The sequence below is a fragment of the Triturus cristatus genome, chromosome 10, assembly GCF_964204655.1.
Source record: "Triturus cristatus chromosome 10, aTriCri1.1, whole genome shotgun sequence".
NCBI lineage: Eukaryota > Metazoa > Chordata > Amphibia > Caudata > Salamandridae > Triturus > Triturus cristatus.
In genome coordinates, this window is record NC_140593.1 from 163,761,750 (window position 1) to 163,775,816 (window position 14,067).

The 14,067-nt window shown below is 45.7% G+C and overlaps 1 protein-coding gene across 3 annotated transcripts in view; it reads left to right on the forward strand.

Moving 5' to 3' along the window:
* PHKA1 (phosphorylase kinase regulatory subunit alpha 1) overlaps positions 1–14,067 on the forward strand; it is a 1,109,231-nt gene that overhangs the window by 926,723 nt on the left and 168,441 nt on the right. The gene's annotated exons all lie outside the window — the stretch shown is intronic.

Below are 14,067 nucleotides of genomic sequence, written 5' to 3' on the forward strand. Positions count from 1 at the left end.
AGGAGGAGTCACCGACCTCGTGACTTCCAAAGACTTTCCAAGAGGAAAAACAAACTGCAAACATCCGGACCCAACACCAGATGGCGATCTATGCAAAAGTGTGCAGATTTGCAGCTCTACATGCCATGAACAGATGCATACTGGTAAGTAGCATATTCCTTACATAGTAGGACACCCCAAACAAGCAAATGTGTGCGCTGGACCCTCATGACGGTGCTGTCCCAGCTAGTGCTGTGCCTTTAACCTTGATTGGTGCGTGAACGCTTAATGCAGTGGGACCATATTGAATGAATGTCTAGTGATGTTGGCAAATGCTCTACATATGAGTTTTTCCACTCGAAAAACATTAAGGACTGGACAAGAAGACCCGTTTTCTTTTTAAATAATGGCAGTTACTTACCTTCAGAGGAACGTTACACCCTGATTATGTTTTCTGTAAATTCAATGGGGGATTGGCAACACTCCGCAGAAATCCTCAAACGATCAATAAAGTTGGAATCACTTAATATGAATCTGTTGTTGAGATACTTACAAAAGGCCCGATACCTTAATAATTTTTTATTATGAGACGATTTTTGCTAGCACCTCTAACTACAGAGTCATTTTCTAATGCATACTTCTAATTGCTTATTTTTCACCATTTGAATACACCCCAGGTGTTAGACTGGATCCGACAACATATCAAGCACTACTTATGCACAGAAGAAGGTGGTCTCTTACAGTGTTGTTCCACTCTGGAAGTGATCGGCTAAGCCTCATACAAGTGCCATACTGTCACACTGATGTCAGTTCTTTTCTTTCTGCGCTTCCGATGATGATCCATAACTACTCCTCCATCTTTGACGAGACACTTTACTACTACATTTTTCACTTAAATCAGGTGTGCAAGGGAAAATGTCCCTTTCTAAGATTACAAATTTCAAGCTGTGTCTGACATAGATCCCGACGACGTCTGCCTTTGGTGGATAGGGTCAGAGCACAACTCCAAGTCCTGCAACGACTACGCCCAGATGAACTTGAGGGCAATACTGGGCCATAATGCAAAACTCAGTCGCCAAACCGCTGAGCACTCCGATCCGTGATCGATCGAATTTGAAAGGATGGGACCGTTCCAACACCTGAAGTCGTTCCCGCAGCAGAGCTTCTCACAGTCAAAGTCATCGAGAAAGTCAAAGGAAGAACATAAGAAACCAAGCGATTTTCCTTGTGGGGGCAAAACCTGGCAGGATCACAAATGGCAATTACATCTGGAAGTGGTGCAGTGCTTCTTTCAAGAATGGTGAGAACCTTAGCTCAATCTTTTTGCCACTGAAGAGAACATGCAATGTCAGTGGTCTTGCGCGTTGGAGTTGCCAAGAGGCCTCCCTCTCTGGCGCATTCCTTCTACAGCAGAGTTTGGGACTTCTGTATGCCTTTCCACCTCTTCCTCTCATGCTCAGAGTTCTGAAGAAGATTAGAAAGAACTGGGCCCAACGCATCCTAGTGGCACCAGGATGGGTGAGGAGAGAGTGGTACTCACAACACCTGAGAATGGGCATCTGTGTTCCGATCAAGCCATTGATTTTGGAGCATCTTCTCTTGCAGCAATAAGATAGTCTGCATCTGGGCTTGTACAACCTTCATCTCTATGCTTGTTGGTGGAGAGACAGCATTTGATGGCATTCTGCCTCCCTCCTTAGGTCATCAATGTCATTTTGGCGCCCCTCTACAAAATCAGTATGCGTCAGCCATTGAGACCAACCTGTGGCTTGGTGTGGCACCCCTCAGATTGACCCAGTACAAAACAAACTGTCTAAAGTGTTTCTGTTTGTATTATCCCTGGCCAAACAAGGACTTGCTTTGGGCACTATTAAGGATTAATTGTCAGCTTTGTCTGCTTTTTTGCAGTTGCTGGATCAGCCTTTTTTATTTAAATCACCTGTTGCGATGCATTTCTTAAAAGGGTTACAACATTTGTCTCATTCTGATGGATACTTCTGCCTGTGGATTCCTCACCTTATGAATACCCACTGCGCCAGCATTCTGCGGAAATTCTTTCCTAGCTCTCCCACGTCGACGAGGATGGCACAATAGCACGGCTCCGCTCGCGACACCGTATGATGTCATCGGAGCCATAGGAGGACCTCATCGGCGTGCTGACGTCAGTTCCCTTTTTTCCGCACCGTTGACGCTTAACGGTTTTTCTAGGGGCTCTCCATTTTCTTCGAAGAAAACTTTCTATCACTTGTTGGTTTCTGATGGCTACTTTCAGGAAGACTGGGTTTAAACCTTGCAGAGAGTGTGGCGGGCATATGTTGATCACGGACCCGCATGAAGATTGCCTCTGGTGTTTATCTTCGGATCATGACGTCGAAGAGTGTTGAAGCTGCAGGAAGATGAATTCCAAGGCTATTAAGGAGCGTGAAGCTAAGTTGTTTATGGCCAAAGCCAAAAAGGAGAAGAGGGATCGTAAGTCGAAGAAACATAAGAAGTCCAAGAGGAGACATGGCTCTCGGCACCATTCTTCGAAGACCAGGGCCTCGAGGTCGCGGACTCCGGCTGAGCTGCCTCGAAGAAAGGACTTAGTTTCTCCATCTCCTTCTCCTCAGGTGACGCCGGTTCCATCTCCGGATCCGGTACCGCCGGCTTCGAAAGGCTCTTCGCTGCATGAAGACTAACCGACTCCAGCGATGTCTCCAGTGCCTAGGGAGTCGTCTCCAGGCCGGGTGGCTTCACCTGTGTGGGCGCTCTCCCCGGCTCCGCAGCTTCCAGCTCGATCTCAGGAAGGTACGGATCCATATCCTGCTTTTCAGGCTCCTGGGTCAGACTCTTCGCATTTCCTTAATGCAATGTTTGGCATGTTTGCCAGGACCTCTTATCCATCCGGTGCGCCTTCAGGCCCTGTGGGGCCTTTGGCCTTTAACTTGGGTGTTCCTCAGTTTTATCCTCAGGCACCCTTAATGCCTTTCTTGCCGTCAACTCTGGCTTGGCATTTCCTGGCGCCGAGGTCCCCCACTCCGCCTCCTCGGACTCCTTCGGCTGTTGACCCGGCGCCGCCTTGAGTTTGATCTGCGTCAAGGTTCGAAGCTGATGCTCCTCCGTCGACGTCGTTGATGCCTTCACCGGTGTCGCGTGTGGCGACGCCGATTCCTAAACAACGCTCAAGGAGAGAGGCGCAGAGGCTCCTTGAAGAGGAGGAATATGCACAGAATCAGGAGGAAGGAGAGATTGTTGATTCTATGGATGAGTTTGAGGGCCTTCGTGAGGCTAGTGACCTGGATACTTCTCCTGAGTATAATCTCCCATCTGCAAATGCCGATGTTGTGCAAGACATTGCTCCTTATCATGTGGTCATAAGGAAAGCGGATGATTTGGTTGGTCTACAGCTTCCCTCAGCTGAGGTGAAATCTAATATTCTTACGGAAGTTCTTAATACATCTTCTTCAGCTTCTGAACCGTTGCTTCCCTTAACGGATGCTTTCACGGAACTGATAATGGAGGTGTGGCAGAAGCCTTTGTCTGCTCCTGCGGTTTCTCATTCCACCTCTAGAAGGTACAGGCCCGCTCCTGGTGATCCGGCTTTTGTATCCTCACATCCTATGCCGGAAAGTATAGTTGTCCAGGCTTCTTGTTCGAAGCAATCTTCTGGTTCTTTCCCTACCATTCTTAGTGATAGGGATTCTAAAAAAATGGAGCAGGCGGCAAAGAAGGTGTTCTCTTTTGCAAGTATGGTTCTTAAATCCACTATTGCAACCTGTCTTCTTGGAAGGTATATCCATGCTTTGATGGACTCAGTCATGCAGCTAGCTCCAAAGTAGCCTGAGGAGGATCGGGCTAATTTCTTGGAGTTCCTTTCTGATTCGCAGGCTGCGGCACGTCCGGTGATTCAATCGGGCCTGGACACTGCTGACTCTGTAGCTCGTGTGATGGGGTCCTCTGTGGCAGCAAGGAGACAGGCTTGGCTTTGTTCGTCTGGTTTCTCACCTGATGTTCAGGCGACTTTGCTGGATTTGCCCATTGATGGGTCAAAACTCTTTGGTTCAAGAGTGGACTCAGCCTTAGAGCGTTTTAAGAACAGCAGGGCTACTGCAAGGTCTCTAGGCCTCCAGGTGCAGTCCAGAGGATACGGCTACAAGCGGTATCGTGGATTTGGGAGATCTGCTTCCTTTCGTGGCCGCCAGAAATCTCAACAGGGCCAGCAACAGCAGAATACCTTGTACAAGTCATTCAGAGGGAAGAATAAAAGAGGCCTCAGGGGAGCAGCTCGACAACAATCCTCCTCCACTTCCTCTACTTCCCCTCCCTCCACCGTTGTTACATCAGGAAAGCAGTTCTAGATCTCCCATCTTAGAACATGTTGGTCCAGTTAGAGGTCGGGTGTCCCACTTTCTACAAGAGTGGAGACTGATCGTTGGGTCTTGAATCTTGTAGAGAATGGGTATGCCCTTCCCCTTTTGGAGTTTCCTCCTCCTTACCCTCCCCGCCAGGGTTGGTGCTCAGAGGACCACTTACTGCTTTTACAGCAGGAGGTTCTTACCTTGCTACAGAAAGGAGCGATAGAGGTGGTTCCGGAGCAGGAAAGGGGTCAGGGTTGCTACTCCCGGTATTTCCTGATCTCCAAAAAGGACGGTCGCTTAAGGCCAATCCTGGACCTCAGGATTTTGAACCTTTACCTCAGACAGGAGAAGTTCAAAATGTTGACTATGGCTCAGGTATTTCTTGCACTGCAAAAGAAAGACTGGATGGTGTCCATCGATCTACAGGATGCGTATTTTCATCTTCCCATCCAGAGGTCGCATCGGAAGTATCATCGGTTCACAGTAGGGTTGCAACATTATCAGTTTGCGGTTCTTCCGTTCGGTCTTACTTCCGCAACTCGAGTCTTGATAAAGGTGATGGCGGTGGTAGCGGCTCATCTCAGAAGGTCAGGGTTCTTGTTTTCCCCTACCTGGATGACTGGCTGTTGAAAGTGGAGTCTCCAGAGTTAGTTTTGTGCCACTTGCAGGTAACAGCTCATCTGTTGTTCAATTTGGGTTTCTCGATAAATGTACCCAAATCTCACCTGATGCCTTCTCAGCGCAGCCTGTTCATAGGGGCAATACTGGACACTTCTGTGTGTCGAGCTTACCCTCCTCCGCAGAGGATTCTCGACATTCAGAAAATGATTCCTTTATTTCACGATGGAGCGGTTGTTCCACTCCTGAAGGTTCTTCGCCTGCTTGGTCTGTTCGCTTCCTGCATTCTGTTAGTCAACCATGCACGCTGGCACATGAGTTCACTCCAGTGGTGCCTCCGCAGGCAGTGGTATCAGCACAACAGAGATCTCGGGGAGAAGATCAGAATCTCTAGAGAAGCTGCAGCGGAGCTGACTTGGTGGGGTGTGCAGGGCAACCTGTCTCAAGGAAAGCCCTTTTAGCCTCCTCCACTGGTGGCCACAGTGATCACGAATGCCTCCACTCTAGGGTGGGGTACTCATCTGGGTGATCTGGAGGTCAAAGGTCTTTGATCTCGAGAGGAAAGGTTGCTTCATATCAACCTGCTGGAATTGCGGGTGATTCGTTTGGCACTAAAGGCCTTCCTCCCTTCCCTTCAATGTCAGTCGGTTCAGGTCCTGACGGACAACACTATCGCAATGTGGTATATCAACAAAGAGGAAGGTGTAGGGTCGTTTCGTCTCTGTCGAGAGGCTTTGCGGCTCTGGTCCTGGGCTCAGAACCATCGGGTTTGTGTGTTTGCAAATCATCTGGCCGGTGTGCTGTATGTTCGTGCGGACAGTCTGTCGGCGTTACTCGGCCGATCAAGAGTGGCTTCTTCATCCGGAGGTGGTCCATCGCACCTTTCAGATGTGGGGGTCTCCTCGGTTGGACCTGTTTGCCACTCATGAGAACGCGCACTGCCTGTCGTTCTGCAGTCTTCAGTATCCGATGCGGGGAGAGCTGGGGGACGCGTTTTAGTTGGATTGGAGCTCACAACTCCTTTACGCGTTTCCTCCCATACCCTTGATTCCTCGGGTTCTGAGGAAGATTCGCCAAGACCGGGCCCAAGTTATATTGATCGCATCGGATTGGCCAAGAAGGGTGTGGTACACAGATCTACTTCACCTCTCATCACACCCTCCCCTCTGTCTCCCTCTCAGGGCAGACCTCCTCTCGCAGTCGCAGGGGCAGGTTCTACACCTCCACCTCCAGAGCCTGCACCTTCATGCCTGGAGATTGAACGGGTCAACCTGAGTTCCTTCTCTCTCCCGCCGGATATAGTGGATGTTATTTTATCGTCCAGGCGACACTCCACTAAGTTTGTTTACTCTTCCAGATAGTCCAGCTTTGTTAGGTGGTGCGGAGAGAGAGACATTGACCTTTTTAAGGCCTGTTAGTCTAATATTCTGGAGCTTTCACTTTCTTTAACACAGCAAGGTTGTACTGTAGCCACTGTTAAGGGCTATTTATCGGCCTTGTCGGCTTTTCTACGTTTGCCGGACCAGCCGTCTTTATTTAAGTCCTTCATTGTCATGAGGTTCATTAAGGGTCTTACAAATAAGTTCCCTCCCACACCTTTCATTATGCCTCAGTGGGATTTGAATCTCGTTCTTACCTTTTTAATGGGTTCTCCGTTGGAGCCTCTTCATACTTGCCCGTTGAGGCTTCTTTCTTTTAATGAGGTCATGAGGTTCATTAAGGGTCTTACAAATAAGTTCCCACTCACACCTTTCATTATGCCTCAGTGGGATTTGAATCTCATTCCTACCTTTTTAATGGGTTCTCCGTTTGAGCCTCTTCATACTTGAGGCTTCTTTCTTTTAAAACGGTTTTCTTGATTGCCATTACCTCAGCTAGGAGGGTAAGTGAGCTTCAGGCTCTTAGTTCGAAACCTCCTTTCTTGACCATTCATGCGGATAAGTTGGTTTTAAGGACCAGGGCTGCTTTCCTTCCCAAGGTTGTTACCCCTTTTCATTTGGGACAGTCCATTACTTTACCTACCTTCTATCCTCCCCCTGACCCTTCCAAGGAGGAGGAGAGACTGCATCGTTTGGACCCTAAAAGAGCTGTCAGCTTTTACTTGGATTGGACTAGAGATATGAGGCTGGACAATCATCTTTTTGTGGGCTATGTTGGGAAGATGAAAGGCAAGGCTGTGCACAAGAGGACTCTCTCCAGGTTGATTATCTTGTGCATCAAGATTTGCTACGCCTTGGCCAAGAAGGACCCTCCTGAAGGTATCAGAGCTCATTCCACTAGAGCTAAGTCTACTTCTTCTGCTTTGGCTAGAGGTGTTCCTGTTGTTGACATTTGTAAGGCAGCAACTTGGGCCTCCCTCCACACCTTTGCGAAGCATTACTGCTTGGATTCTGAGGTTAGGAGGGATGGCCATTTTGCTCGTTCTGTTCTGCAAGATTTTTTGATCTAGTCAGGTGGACACCCTCCTCCAGGAGAGGTACGGCTTTGGGAGTCTGTTCATAAGGTGAGGAATCCACAGGCAGAAGTATCTATCAGAAGAACAAGTTACTTACCTTCAGTAATGCTTTTTATGGTAGATACAGTATCTGCTTGTGGATTCCTCACTGTCCCGCCCTCCTCCCCGTTGTCCACCTGTTTCTACCAATTTATTTTTAATTTTATTATGTCTTAATCATGTTGATATTTTAATAAAGAGAAATGCTTATTTAGTTGCTATTTCTCTGTCTTTATTGATTATGCATTTGTGAATTTATATATGTGTATATATTTGGTATGCTATGATTACATTTGAAAATGTGTCAGTCCGCCCATTTGCTTCGGTGGCACGGAAAAAATGGGTGGAACTGACGTCAGCACGCCGACGAGGTCCTCTTATGGCTCCGATGACGTCATACGGTGTTGCAAGCGGAGCCGCGCTATTGAGACGTCGACGTGGGAGTGCTAGGAAAGAATTTCCGTGGAATGCTGACGCAGGGGGTATTCATAAGGTGAGGAATCCACAGGCAGATACTGTATCCACCAGAAAAAGCGTTACCGAAGGTAAGTAACTTGTTCTTCAAAGCCTTTTGTGATATCACAATGCGACTTGAACTTCGTCCTCGTTTTTTTATGTGTCCTCCCTTTGAGCCACTGCACAGCTGCCCGTTAGAGCTCCTAACTTTGGAGATAGTTTTTCTTATCACCATACTTTCTACTCAACAGGTTAGTGAGCTCCTGTGCTGTGTTTTAACCTGCCGTATATTTAATTCTTCCCAGACAAGCTAGTGCTGAGGACCAGAACTTATTTTCTACCGAAAGTGGTCACACTATTTCATGTCTGACAGGCTTCTTTGCTCTGCCTTATCCCTCCAAGGACGAAGAGACGTCCAGGGAACATCGTATGAACAATCAGCTTTTTGTGGGATTCTCCAGGGCAAAGAAATTCAAGGCAGTGCAAAAAAGGACTATCTCAAGATGAATCATTCTCTGCATCCAAATATGCTTCACCCCGGCAAAGAAGCAGCCTTCAGAAGACCTATGGGGTCCTTCCGCCAGAGCCAAGGCTGTTACCACTATGCTTGCCAACTGGAGATATTTGCCAGGCTGCTAGGTGGGAGTCAGTCCATATAGTCACAAAGCATTACTGCCTGGACAGTGAGGTCCATCGCGAAGGTCACTTTGCCCACTCTGTCCTGCAGGACCTTTTGGTCTGAGCCGGTTAACATTGCCATAACCTGGGAGGTACTGCTTTGGTATCTATTCTCAAGGTGAGGAATCTTCGATTAGAAGTATTTATCAGAAGAACAAGTTACTTAGCTTTGGTAACTCCCTTGCAAGTGGCAACTCAATCAACCAACCAGTCAATCTGGATTTGTAGACTGCGGTTAATCACCCATGAGGGTATCCAGTCTAACATGTTCAATCTAATTTATTTTTCAGTGTCACCATTCAAAGTGATGAATATTCTTGCCTATTGAATAGGGCATACAAATCATTCATGTAATGTTTTAATCAAATCCTTTTTTCAGACTCAAAATAGTATACACATATGTAGTTATATTCTTCTTTTTTTAATTCTTCTTTTTGTCAACAACAATTTGCTGTTTAATTGCCATGTATTCTGGCTGGTTCTACATAGCATGAAACAATATCTCAACAATGTACAATGTTTACATCACATTGTTACAAAAGTGTTGCGCTTGAAGGCTGAATCTCTGTGCTGCACTCCCAATGCATTTCGGGGAAAGCCTTCTTTGGGGGAACTCTACAAATAATAAATGCATGTGGCTAGAATTAGTGAATATGGTCTACCAGGACCAGTCAACATTCTGTGTGTATACCAACTAACATTCAAAATCCTATCAGTTACTGCCTTCTGTGCACCCCCAGTGTTCAACTAATACCCTCAACACTATGTCAGGGTATTTTTAAAAGCATGAGTTGGTTATGTGGTGATTCACAGTTTTTGTCATGACATAGTGTTGAGGGTATTAGTTGCTTCTACTTCTCCAGCAGCCTCTCATATTTGTTCTTTCCAAGTCTCGTATGCTCCTGTACCATATTCCCATGCAGGAAAATTCTGAAATGAAATGCCCTTGCCCACATCTCAGTTCAAATTTTGAATCTCTTACATTTTCAGAACCATGAAGCCCTGGGTGAGGAGTTGTGCTTTATAAATAGCAAAAATGAAATGGAAATTCAATGAGCAATAAACAACATAAAACAAAAAAGAAAAGGGTTATCTATAGAAACCCCGAGGCGGGATACATTTATGAAGTGTACAGCACAATTACAGCATAATTTCCCATGGGGCAGTGAGCAGTTGGAAGGGGTTTGGGAAATCTAGGGTGCTAGAACTACAAACCACACTATTTCAGCAAGGGTAGGAGATTTTTCAGACAAACCAGCTTTTTCAGTGAACACCAGTCCTTTCCTGCTCACCATGTTTCGAACTTCAGAGAGCTGACACCCTCTCTCTTCTAATATTTCTTTTGGCAGTCACTAGTCTCATTGAAAATAGGACCATGCTATACTTGGGTGAGTACAGGTGCCCAAATAATCCTAGCACTGCTGTTCGATGTGTTAAGAGTATTTGCTTCTCCAGGATTTTATTTGTTTCCCTGTCACCCTTTACCCAATAAATATGTATCATGGTACATTTCCAAATCGAATATAGCAAGATGCCCTTCCATACTACACCTGTGACAAACTATATCTCAGACCATTCCCATGGAGCCTATTTGTATTATATTAGGCCCACGAAAAGAAGCATCTTTAGCTGAAATAATCTGAAACTATCCTGAATAGACACTTCCTTGGGACGCATGAATGCCTCATTCTAGTCTTCCAAGATTCCCAGTGCAGTCTAGCATGTTGACTGTTTATTGGACAAAATCAGTAGCAATGCTTCAGTCAGAATTCTAAGACAGTCTGGCAACTCATTCCAGTGTGTGGGTTTTCTTTCCAAGATGTTAAAAATCTTCAAATATCTGTACTCCTCTTTATCCCCTGAGTTATTTAGGCCCTAAGTTGTGCAGATAGTTGTAAAGCAGTGCTTCCCAAGTAGTGCTGTCAAGATTCTTGGGACCGTTGGGCTGCTAAAACGCAGTAGATGTCTGTCTGCATTTTTAGCTTTGGCCCATATGCAAGCTCAGAAAAGTCATGGGGAACATATGCATGAACTGATGAGTCATCCATAGAACTCTTGGTCAGCACCCGGTAAGATTACCTCTATTTCCTACAAAGTTGTTTACCCCAGGATAGTCTCCAAGTCAGTCCAGTCAGATCTCTATTTATCGATATCGATCAAGCTGTAGTTTTTAAACCCTCCCAATGCAAAGACCTTGCATAGGGTTGCACAAGACCAGAATAGGGTCTCCGGCCAGATTGTCTTTCCAACCAGTCATTGTCATAGTGGCCTTCTAGTTTTACTCCTCCACTACATAGGTAATTCATCTATGTCTCCTTTCCTATATTGAGTCTATGTACTCTGATTCTTCCTGCATAGGGCGAAGGATCAGATGTACATTTGGATGCACAGGAGGTAGATAACATCCTCAAATGCAGATCTGCACAAGGTACACAATGCTGCCCATGACCTTCTGTCATCCCTCCACAGACTTAAATGTCCTCTCAAGTCTTTAAGAAAAAGTCACAGCGCTTTTGTATGTCATTTTTTAGAGAAAATTGAGGAATTCCAAGAGCTAAATAATCTCATTTTGAAAAGAGATGTGCTACAAAGTAGGGAGAAAAGTCGTTTTTGTCAACATCATATTTGGAATTCTCATTCTGTCCTGGTAGATGTCTTTCCAGAAATCGATGCCGACTGGTGGCGACCTCCAATCCTAGAATCAGACCCCTTCATTATTCTTAGTAAGTTTTTTCTTTTTTAGGCAAACCTAATTCCCAACTTCCATTCTAGAACAAAACTTAGTGGTCAACTCCATGGACAATACATACAGCCAGAGGGGTATTAGGCACCCCTACCCATTTTACAGAGACCGCACTGCATTAATCTTGGGGTCTATGTATAGTACAGGGTAGTACTGTATGTGTCTCCCTCAGTGGAGTTGACGGTCTTCTCTGTGCCTAAGGATAACAATTCAAGTGGCTCAGTCACTCTTAATGCAATTATAGAGCCTTAGGAGGGCCTTTCTTGTTGACCTCTACCACACAAAAATGGATGGTCTGGGTGCATAGAGAGGAGCTCACAGGCAGCTGCAATTTGGCAAGAACCATGTTAAGGAGCAAGATGGAACCATCAAAGGTGGTACTTGTCTCAAGTCTTTCTCCTCTTGCATTTCAGCATCATCACTTGACTCACCTTTCTGTCCACCTCAAACATTTTGATTGTGGTTTGATCTAGCCATAAGGCAGTTTGAACAGTTCAGTAGGGATGCTGTTCAGATCTGACATCTTCCTCGACTGTAGCTGCTGAATGGCTTAGCTGACCTCTTGTGTCATCCTCATCTCCAGTCCCAACCTATCACATTCAGCCATTCAGGCAGCGGAAGTTCTCCCAAGAAATGTGCCCTGCCAGAACCACCACAATCCACTGAAGACTGATACTGGATTTTAAAGTAGTGTACACAGGCATCCTCTTCCTTGCAACTTCCTAACGTAGGTGTTGCAAGAAAACCAGTACAAAACCTGTCCACCTAGAAAGTTTATTCAGGGCTTGTTGAGCTTACATTATCTTCCCGTCCGTCTCCATAATTTGTTCTGTCAATTTCTGTCTATTATGATGCACTCGTAAAAGGGTTTGACCCTTAATGGCATCTTACACTCTTCACAAAGAGTGATGTTTGCTGTGACCTATCCGTTATTCTCTTGGAAGCATTGTAAAGTGCCCTCCTGCAGTTTTTTGACTTTCTCCTGGTCTATTACTGTCAGGCAATCAGCCGCCACTTGTTGTTGGATGCGGTGTTCCCAAACCGTCAACACCAACGGCTGGTGGTCAGAAGTGCCCATGCCCATCTATTACGCTTCTGATGTTGTGGGGTACTTCGCAGCTGTATTTGGTAAGGTGTCAGAGGTGCCTCGTGCCATGCATTCAGTTACTTATGTCGTGGGGTTCTCTGCAACTGAGACCTGGGAATAGCAACTTTTGAGGAAACAAGCATGCTCTCCAGAGTTTGTGTAGGCAGTGTTTGATACTCGGGATATCTACAAGGCAAAAGGCTCATGTGAAGTGCACCTGTGTTTGTCTAGTCATTTCCCCTGGATTACCAGGCTACCTGTCAAGGCTTTCATTCATAACTTTGTTTAGGTTGAGCCCGCAGAAGTGAGTAGCAACAGTGGGCTCCGCCAGCAGATGGCCTATCTTGTCTAGGACTAACCCATGGAGTCTTAACAGAGAGTTTAAACGCATAATGATATCCCAGAACCCATGGACAGCCACTAAACACCCCTGTGAATTGTGCAACTTCCAGTGTGATGCGCAGTCTCTTTTCTAGCAAATATTGCCATGTCTCTGGAGTTGCAGGACTAACAGTTTGTATCTATCCAAGGGGTCTCCAGCGAGTAGCTTCTGAGCTATTTGTAGCTCTCCATCTTCCTGTAAATTGCTCTCCTGTGTGCAGCCCAATCTGCTAAATTAAGAACTTTTGCTTAGTTGATTTAATAGTGTGTATTGGAGAGGAAATTGTGCATATTTTCAGAAAGCATAAACTGATGTTTTTAGACAAATGGTTGAATTTACAAAATATATTTAAAGCTGATTTTTGAGTGCTAAGTCATGTGGCGCTAGGGAGACTTATTATTAGTAGTATTACCTTGGTGCCAGCGGCATTGCAGCTATGGCCGTTATGCACTACGGACAGAGAGACATTCCATATCGAAAGAGCCTTTATTGCATTATTGTTGGCAACTGCCTGATGAACTGAGGTGATCGCTGCTAGTAATTTTTCATATGGTGGCCACTAATGTACTTAGTTTGATGTGGTCGCTATTATAGCACTAATGATATTAATGGTGCTGGGTATAATTTCCTCTGAACATATCTAGCTTTTACTTCAGAATAGGATGAAGACCTTTGATCCATCCTCACCCACAAAGTTTAACTAGCTCCCTAGCAGAGGGGTTTCTTTGAGGAGCAACATGTCATGTCTATGTCCCTGCAAATATTTTACAACCACTTTACATTTAAACTATCCCTCAGGCCACTAACATCCCTAGTCAAGACATTTACAGGGGTCACCCATGCCGTACCCCCCCCCATCCCCCCCCCCCCCAACCACCTCCATTTTTTTCTGGAAACCACCACAGGAGTAGCTCACTATCTACTGCCATGACAATGTCGACCCCTCTTCATATGAGACCAGATGACTCAAGCTGTTTAAATCTGTCATCTTTTGTAATGTAGCATAACAGCACACTGGCCCTTCTGTGATGTGCAAGTGTATGCATATGTTCTTTGTGCTCATCTAGACCTCTTCTTGGTTCTGAGATAATATACAGGATCTCATATTGTTTAGGGTTGTCTTTTTGCATTGCCAATCGACCTTTTTGTTTTTCTTTTTAGCCTTCCAGCTATTCCAAGCAGACAGCCCCATCATGTATGAAGCGCTATATAAATGTTCTAACCTATAAGCAACCATGCTGTTTAGCAACCTTTTATGATTGTTACAACTACACAATGGCAGTACACCTGGTT